General features: G+C 46.1%; 1 long non-coding RNA gene across 1 annotated transcript; it reads left to right on the top strand.

Moving 5' to 3' along the window:
* The first annotated feature begins 1,518 nt into the window (after positions 1-1,518).
* LOC118494770 lies at positions 1,519-7,942 on the top strand. Its single transcript, XR_004896957.1, has 3 exons — positions 1,519-1,529; positions 2,244-2,250; positions 7,743-7,942. It is a non-coding gene; the product is annotated as an uncharacterized LOC118494770 (long non-coding RNA).
* Positions 7,943-8,664: the final 722 nt, after the last annotated feature.

Below are 8,664 nucleotides of genomic sequence, written 5' to 3'. Positions count from 1 at the left end.
TTCTGAGAGAGTCTGACAGTGCTCCCGCAGGTTTGAATGAAAGGTTGACTATTCACCAGACCTTAATGGTGAAAAGGTCATTCTACTCTATACAGTCAATGTTGCTCAGCCCTTCCCATGATAGAACTGCTGATAACTCTCTAAAATGAAATCTATCAGTGCCTGTGATGCATTGCTGTTTCATCGCCATTGGCATTAATTCATTACAGAAGAACCAGGCGAGATTACAGCTTTGTATTTCTTGACAATGTCACGCGGGCCTGCTCCATCCAGATAATTATGAGTTGAGAGCTGCGTCCTCAGAATGAGGAAGCTCTCTTAGCTCATCTCATTCTTCTGAATGGGCCTCTGCCAGACACTGACAATGAGTGACCTTGTGCTTGGAAAATCACACTGAATTAACCATGGAGCAGATATCACTTATAAACCCTGGCTGCATTCCTCTTGAGGGGCCTAGAGTCATCTTTCAAAAATGAATCAACTCAACTGCCTAAATTATGTTCCCCCTCCTGCTACACAACAGAGGCATGCTAATTCTTTTTTTTTTTTTTAACGCCATGACCTTTGGCTATGTCTCTTAAAAGATAAAATGGATGTGATTATCATTATAGATAATTGATTCCTAAACTGTGGCACTTAGTCAGACTATATAGCACTTGTTCTAAATTCTTATAACTGAAATTGTACATGGCTTTACAAGATGGGCCTTATTCCTGCTGCCAACTCCTGATCAATATGCAACATATTTCTCTTTTTTTTTTTTTTTTTTTCAGTTTCAGTGCTGTCAACTGTGAATCGGGCAAAAAAACAATACAAAAGAAAACCGTACTCTTGATTAATATCAATAAGTAAGAGAGATAAAACTCTGCAAGCACTGTTATTTGCTGGGGGTTACCCACCCATGTGGGGCCCCAGCAGGTTCTCACTCCCATCTCGTAAAATACGGACGCTTGGTCAGGTGCCTTTGTCGTTCTTATTGACGCTAAAAGTCTCCTTTAGCGTCATATAACGCACTTTAACTAAAAGCGCTTGGTCGGGACTATTGGCGTCCCTTTTGATGCAGTTACGTTAAGGAAAAGGTCGTGGGTGGGCTTACGTTTCCGTGACACGCGGGAACGGGACGGTTGGGTTTAGGAAAAGGTCGTGGGAGGGCTTACGCTTCCGTGACACGCGGGAATAACGGCATGGTTAACGTCTTGTGTTTGACCCACCTGCCACCCCAACCAACCTCCCTACGCGAATTTCGGCCTTACATACTACTCGCTAAACCCCGTGTAGCTGCCTGCTCTCCCCGGTACGTTATACAAACATGCTGAAGGACGCCTTTTTTGTCGCTTCAGACGCTGACAGCCACTGTCCAAACGTCCGTATTTTACGAGTTCGGAGTGAGAACGGGTTGGGGGCCCAAAGGTTGACACCCAGAAACGTCCCAAACACAGCAAAATAAAGAAAACAAGAAAATCCCAGCAGACGGCAGGGTCTCTGCAGATACAAACACCGCCACATACTTCTAGTCGGTCATTGTTTAAGTCTATACATAGTTTCTTAGGAAAACCCTGCATAGTATATCTTTTTATGGCAGATAGTTGTATTTGATGAGGTTTTAAGGTATCCACCACTGAAACCTGAGCTGCAATTCCAGTACAACAAAGGTGAATGACATTTTGTTTGTGATGTTAAAAGCATCAAAAATGACATTTGTAAAACTGCAGAAACGGAGAAACTGGAGGCAGATACGAGGGGTATTTTGTAAAATGTATGTGGGTAAATTGACATGAATCCTGAAACACCTAAATGTTACTTTTGTTCTCTCTCACCTGTTTAATCCTCTTCTGCTCTTACTGATTGCTCACAGAATTTCTGGTCCAGACACAGAGAAAATCAACAACAAAAACCTAATTGTTTCTTCTGCTCCTTGTTGTGCAATTAGTGCAGTCCATCTTCCGCTCGCTGGCCGTGCATTCTCGCATTGTATAGCTGGCTGATTGAAGCTGTTGACTGAAACCTGCTTGGCCTCACTGGCTTCCTTGAGAGGGCAAGTACAAGTACAAATTGAGATGTTGTTACTGCTCAATTGAACACTCAATAAGACCTGTGGTCATTGTTAGCTCATTTATTTGTGTGTTCAGTTGTGTGTGATATTTTTGTTAGTGAAGAATTCACTTGCACAGCAGCAGATTTGAATAGCATTGCTTTCCTCTAATTTATTTGTGTGGTATGTGTTTCATTAACAATTTGTAGAGGTACATTGTGTATCATTATGGTCTTTGGTAGGTGTGTGCACCCAGCCCAGTCTCATGGCAGTTCGTGAAATTGTTACGTTATTGAATCTATTGATTCGTGAACAGGACACTATTATGTCATTTTTTACGTGGTGGCCAGTACGAAAATGTGAAGTAATGTATTCAAATGGGAAGCATGTTTTGTAATCACAAGACGACAACAGTAGGGAGTAGTATGAAAAGCAGAAAATCTGCGTAGGGAGGCTGGTCGGGGTGGTGGATGAGTCAAACAACACAGGACTTTCACCCCGGAGACCGGGGATCGCGTCCGGCGTGTTGCAGTTCCTTTCCGCGTTATTCTCTTCCTAACCACAACTGTCCCGTTGTTGTCGGTGTGTCCTGCATGTGACGGTACCTTTCCCAGTTCTTCTTTTCCTAACCTCAACCGTCCCGTTGTTGCGTGCCACAGAGACCGCGGATCGTGTCCCTGCGCCCGGGGATCGCGTCCCCGTGTGGCAGTCCATCCTGTTGTTGTCGCCGGCGTGTGGTGTTTAATTTCCCCGTTGTGGCCGCGTGTGTATGGAGTTATATTCCTATCTTTATTCAAGAGTGTATTCTTTCAATTTAAGAGGATTTCTCACTGATATTAAGTTCAGTTTTTGTAATAATTTCCCTCAAAACCTTGCTCTCACACTCAAATAAAAAAAATTCCCAAACCAATAGAATGCCAGGTGTAGTGTTGACCAATGAAATGATCCCTGCCCCGCTGAGGGTGCGTTTGTTTAACGTTAGAACGTCTGTTGCGGACAACTGTAACCAAGTTTATTTACCCCTGTCGTCCATCGCTTTATTATTAGTATATGTCAACAATGTGCACAGAATGGTCGACGCTCTTTTACCTGCATCCATCAGGAAATGGGAGAAAGCTTTGAAGTGGGACATATCAAGTTAGGTCCACAACTACGAGGGTGAGTAACACAAAGTAAGCACGTAGCATATGGCGCTAGCATATAGCCTAGCTTGATGTCCATAAACAAATAGATTTTCTTTATAGTTTAGCTAGATTGAACAACATATGACGGACAGTATGGTTGTATTTAATGACCCCACTTTGTATTTTTTCCTCGTTTGGTTAACCGTGTTCCTGGGGATTTGGCTAATTTCATGTTAGAGCCAATAGTAAAACCTAAACTGTAATATAACTGAAAGAACACAAGAAACTGGATTGTTTGTATCAGTTTTTGCATCAATGTTATGTGTTGTTCATCAGAATTTAGTCTTCATTCCTTCATATAACATTAGTCTGAAAATGATGGATTCAAATCAGTCTGTATAAAACGTTGTAGTGTTAAGTACAATTTCACCACTATAATAAAAACATCTAGAAATGATGTCTTCTTATTTGCTCCTTAAATAGCAGTTATTTTTTTAATTAATGCAAAGAAAATTGAACAGAAAAAACAAGTACTTTGTTTTACTTTCTTTTCTTCCAGTTGGGCCTGAAGGGATCGACCACTGTTGAGCTGCTGCATCATAGCAGCACAGTGTCTTATCACCAACCCATGAAAGCTAGAAGTCACCCTGCTGATCCAGATCTACCCACTGTATGGCTGGCTACAGACTACAACCATCTGCAAGTTTTGTTTGTAGTAAACATCATCAACAGCTGCACTTAAAGTCTCTTGGGGTCATATGGGACTTGGTTTTTCTCCATACTGCATCATACACTATATTATTTCTCTGTTTTGTTATATTAGTAGTCTACAGACAACACTAAGTATCATTACTTAATCACAGTATATATTATTCTGGTGTACACTGTTGACTCCCTGCTATTGATTATATGTCACTTTAGCTTGCCACTACCTCATAACTTTGCCTTAATTGCTCTTATATAGTTAATTTATATTCTACTAGTTGTATATACCTCATATTTAATGTAATTATTCTTAATTTGTGTTGCAATACCTGAATTATCCCTCTTGTGAACACTAGGCTTATCTTATCTTTATTTTAGTTCATATCATAACCCTGCTCACAAACTCACCTGTACCTGGGTCATCTGTTTGCCAATATCAATGTTCTTGCTACAGTAAATCCTACAGGAAAAGTGTACTGCTTCACAGTAGTATGAACCATATGTCTTTTATGTTTTGTGTCAAATATTGTGCAGTTTATGAATTGTTTTGACAAGGAAAATTAAAGCATTTTTTTTTATAAAGGTTACAGAACATGAAAAACCTATTTGCCTTGATCAGGGTTTTAATTTGTTGCAAATATGAACATGGCTTTAATAATCTGTATCTTATTGCTCTGAAAAACTACAATGATTTAAGAAATATCAGTGATACTTATCAACATTTATTGAATTGATTGTATATGTTGGCAGACATTACAGGCACCTATTCATGCAAGCAGAGAAAACAATAGTTTGTTCTCTCTTTTGTAGAGCTCCTCACGGATGACTGAGCTTCTCACCCTATCTCTAAGGGAGACGCCAGCCACCCTCCTGAGGAAACCCATTTCGGCCGCTTGTACCCTGGATCTCGTTCTTTCGATCATGACCCAGCCTTCATGACCATAGGTGAGGGTAGGAACGAAAACTGACCGGTAGATTGAGAGCTTTGCCTTCTGGCTCAACTCTCTTTTCGTCACAACGGTGCGATAAATTGAGTGTAATACCGCACCCGCTGCGCCGATTCTCCGACCAATCTCCCGCTCCATTGTTCCCTCACTCGCGAACAAGACTCCAAGGTACTTGAACTCCTTCACTTGGGGTAAAGACTCATTCCCTACCTGGAGAAGGCACTCCATCGGTTTCCTGCTGAGAACCATGGCCTCAGATTTAGAGGTGCTGATCCTCATCCCAGCCGCTTCACACTCGGCTGCGAACCGATCCAGTGAGTGCTGAAGGTCACAGGCCGACGATGCCATCAGGACCACATCATCTGCAAAAAGCAGCGATGAGATCCCCAGCTCACCAAACTGCAACCCCTCTCCACCCCGACTACGCCTCGATATCCTGTCCATAAATACTACAAACAGGATTGGTGACAAAGCGCAGCCCTGGCGGAGGCCAACTCTCACCTGAAACGAGTCCGACTTACTGCCGAGAACCCGGACACAGCTCTCGCTTTGGTCGTACAGAGATTGGATGGCCCTGAGAAGGGACCCCCTCACCCCATACTCCCGCAGCACCTCCCACAGTGTCTCCCGGGGGACCCGGTCATACGCCTTCTCCAGATCCACAAAGCACATGTAGACCGGTTGGGCATACTCCCAGGCTCCCTCCAGGATCCTTGCGAGAGTAAAGATCTGGTCCGTTGTTCCACGACCAGGACGGAATCCGCATTGTTCCTCTTCAACCTGAGGTTCAACTATCGACCGAACCCTCCTTTCCAGCACCTTGGAGTAGACTTTACCGGGGAGGCTGAGAAGTGTGATACCCCTGTAATTGGCACACACCCTCTGGTCCCCCTTTTTGAAAAGGGGAACCACCACCCCGGTCTGCCACTCCTTAGGCACCGTCCCCGACTTCCACGCAATGTTGAAGAGGCGTGTCAACCAAGACAACCCCTCCACACCCAGAGCTTTAAGCATTTCTGGACGGATCTCATCAATCCCTGGGGCTTTGCCACTGTGGAGTTGTTTAACTACCTCAGCAACTTCCACCAGGGAAATTGACGACAATCCCCCATCATCCTCCAGCTCTGCCTCTACCATAGAGGGCGTATTAGTCGGATTTAGGAGTTCCTCAAAGTGCTCCTTCCACCGCCCTATTACCTCCTCAGTTGAGGTCAGCAGCGTCCCATCCTTACTGTACACAGCTTGGATGGTTCCCCGCTTCCCCCTCCTGAGGTGGCGAACGGTTTTCCAGAAGCACCTTGGTGCCGACCGAAAGTCCTTCTCCATGTCTTCTCCGAACTTTTCCCACACCCGCTGCTTTGCCTCTTTCACGGCAGAGGCTGCAGTCCTTCGGGCCCTTCGGTACCTTGCAACTGCCTCCGGAGTCCCCTGGGATAACATATCCCAGAAAGACTCCTTCTTCAGTCGGACGGCTTCCCTGACCACCGGTGTCCACCACGGTGTTCGTGGGTTGCCGCCCCTTGAGGCACCTAAGACCCTAAGACCACAGCTTCCCGCCGCAGCTTCAGCAATGGAAACTTTGAACATTGTCCACTCGGGTTCAATGCCCCCAGCCTCCACAGGGATGCACGAAAAGCTCCGCCGGAGGTGTGAGTTGAAAGTCTGTCGGACAGGGGCCTCCTCCAGACGTTCCCAGTTCACCCGCACTACCCGTTTGGGTTTACCAGGTCTGTCCAGAGTCTTCCCCCACCCTCTGACCCAACTCACCACCAGATGGTGATCAGTTGACAGCTCTGCCCCTCTCTTCACCCGAGTGTCCAAAACATACGGCCTCAGATCAGATGAAACGATTATAAAATCGATCATTGACCTTTGGCCTAGGGTGCTCTGGTACCAAGTACACTTATGAGCATCCCTATGTTCGAACATGGTGTTCGTTATAGACAATCCATGACTAGCACAGAAGTCCAACAACAAACAACCACTCTGGTTTAGATCAGGGAGGCCGTTCCTCCCAATCACGCCTCTCCATGTGTCTCCATCATTGCCCACGTGCGCGTTGAAGTCCCCCAGCAGAACTATGGAGTCCCCTACTGGAGCCCCATACAGGACTCCATTCAAGGTCTCCAAGAAGGCCGAATACTCCGAGCTCTTGTTTGGTGCATACGCACAAACAACAGTCAGAGTTTTCCCCCCCCACAACCCGCAGGCGTAGGGAGGCGACCCTCTCGTCCACCGGGGTAAACTCCAACGTAGCGGCGCTCAGCCGGGGGCTTGTGAGTATCCCCACACCCGCCCGGCGCCTCACACCCTGGGCAACTCCGGAGAAGAAAAGAGTCCAACCCCTATCCAGGAGTATGGTTCCAGAACCGAGACTGTGCGTAGAGGTAAGCCCCACCAGATCCAACTGGTAGCGCTCCACCTCCCGCACAAGTTCCGGTTCCTTCCCCCACAGAGAGGTGACGTTCCACGTCCCCAGAGCCAGCGTCTGCTGCCCGGGTCTGGTCCGTCGAGGCCCCTGACCTTCACTGCCACCCATGTGGCAGCGCACCCGACCCCAGCGGTTCCTCCCACAGGTGGTGGGCCCATGGGTTGGAGAGAGAGGTGCCACGTAGCTTTTTCGGGCTGTGCCCGGCCGGGCTCCGTGGCAAACCCGGCCACCAGGCGCTCGCTGACGGGCCCTCCATCTGGGCCTGGCTCCAGACGGGGGCCCCGGGCTTCCTCCGGGCAGGGTCACATCATCTCTACCTCGTTTTTTCATAGGGTTTTTGAACCATTCTTTGTCTGGCCCCTCACCTGAGACCACTTTGCCTTGGGAGACCCTACCAGGAGCACAAAGCTCCAGGCAACACAGCCCTCAGGTTCATAGGGACACACAAACCTCTCCACCACGATAAGGTGATGGTTCCCGTTCAATCTAGCTAAACTATAAAGAAAATCTATTTGTTTATCGACATCAAGCTAGGCTATATGCTAGCGCCATATGCTACGTGCTTAATTTATGTTACTCACCCTCGTAGTTGTGGACCTAACTTGATATGTCCCACTTCAAAGCTTTCTCCCATTTCCTGATGGGTGCAGGTAAAAGAGCGTCGACCATTCTGTGCACATTGTTGACATATACTAATAATAAAGCGATGGACGACAGGGGTAAATAAACTTGGTTACAGTTGTCTGCAACAGACGTTCTAACGTAAAACACATGCACTCTCAGCGGGGAAGTGATCATTTCATTGGTCAACACTACACCTGGCATTCTAGTGGTTGGGGAATTTTGATAAGATTGTAACACTAAAAAATCAGAGCGCGCAGGAGAAATCCGAGAGGAGAAGATTTGTAAGTGCGCAGAATCAGCCTGAGTGTGAGGAGAAGGGCCAAAGCTGAGAGCAGAAAATCTGTCCACAGAACAACATATCCAAGCGCGAGCAGTGACTATTTGAGTGTGAGAGCAAGGTTTTGATGGAAATATTATAAAATCTGAACGTAATATTAGTGAGAAATGGTCTCAAATTGAAAGAATGCGCTCTTGAATATAGATAGGAATATAACTCCATACGTGTGGCGGTCCGTGCTGTTGTTGTCGCTGGCGTGTGTTGTTTCCCGTTGTGGCGTTTAATTTCCCCGTTGTTGCATTCCCAGAGCAGCCCAGTGTCATGGCAGTTTGTGAAATGGTAACGTTAGAAAATCGTTACCTGTACATGAAATAAACGAGAAAATCGTGACCTGTACACGAATTAATAAATCAAAATAATGTGACTATTTACGAATTGGCGTGAGACCAGGTTGGTGCACCACATAATCTCCCACAACAGTGTAGGTACAAGTTTATTCACTTTTATTCTGTTTATATATTGAT

The sequence above is a fragment of the Sander lucioperca genome, chromosome 3 (assembly GCF_008315115.2).
Source record: "Sander lucioperca isolate FBNREF2018 chromosome 3, SLUC_FBN_1.2, whole genome shotgun sequence".
In the NCBI taxonomy this organism is placed as follows: domain Eukaryota; kingdom Metazoa; phylum Chordata; class Actinopteri; order Perciformes; family Percidae; genus Sander; species Sander lucioperca.
Note: the sequence above shows the minus strand (reverse complement) of the source record. Positions and strands in the feature narration are given on the sequence as shown.